Raw genomic sequence first — 1090 nt, 5'->3', positions numbered from 1 at the left:
ACACTACGCCTTTACGCCAAAAATGGCGTCTTAGCAACAAATGTCACGTGACTGACGGAGACCGATGGGCCCCCGACCTCTTAGGGGCCCCATCACTGATACCTGGTAGGCCCCCTACACAATTTGGACTAGGACATCACTTTGCAGATGTAATGGTGCGAAAAATTCCTCTTAACTCACCTGATACTGGGTTAACTGACCGGACCGCATTTATAGCCCAACACATGGCAGATTTCAACATGATGGTGAGCCGTTTAAACATGACACCAATAGCAAAGCAGACAGTGGTACTTTTAATTACTATGTTAATAACTGTGTATAGTTCATTAGACATTAGGTATAAAATACATCATATAATATGTTTCAAACCGCAATAAAGATCTTAAAAGAACGATGTATTTGAGTATTTTATTTTTTACAATACGACTTGGAATTATGGGTAATCCAGACCGTAGATTAAAACCATAACCGTTACGTACAATGTAATAGCGAAGGGGGGGGCGGGTAGGGGATGGGGTATTGTGCTTCATATGGGGCCCACCTACAGTAGATAATGTTGCTTACGGGCCTATTGTTGTGTTGTTACGCCATTGGACAAACCCGTGACTGAAAGGATGACTTTTATGGAATAGGTACAGTTTTTTTCACAAAACAAAAATATTATATTATAAAATAGAGATATTTTGTATGTACTATTTTAGAAATAGATTTTTTTACTATATTTACTCTGCTTGTGAATCTTAGCTCTGCCTTCAGCATCATCAAGTGGACTGTAACTTCACAAGAGGCTCGGCCAGTTTAGTGTCTTTCAGCTGGTCCACTGATCTAGTCTGAACTTGGTGTTAACCAGCTTAAGATAACAGGGGTTAAGACTTTAGGAGAACAGCTCCCTTGCTTCCTTAACGATAAAGTTTCTGTTGTGAAATACTTTCATCCAGACTCACCGTATCCTGCGACCTGGGATGTTCATTGGAGGGACCAGTAGGAAGCATATTTCTTAGGCAACTTAAGAAGTGCAAAATTCCAACAAAAACATTGGTTATAACAGCAGTTGCTTTTCATTGTCTAAGGTAGCATTATTCAATCTCTT

This window comes from Cyprinodon variegatus, unplaced genomic scaffold (assembly GCF_000732505.1).
Source record: "Cyprinodon variegatus isolate N-32 unplaced genomic scaffold, C_variegatus-1.0 Scaffold14, whole genome shotgun sequence".
Classification (NCBI taxonomy): Eukaryota; Metazoa; Chordata; class Actinopteri; order Cyprinodontiformes; family Cyprinodontidae; genus Cyprinodon; species Cyprinodon variegatus.
The sequence above is the reverse complement of the archived record's forward strand: the minus strand, read 5'-3'. Positions refer to the sequence as shown.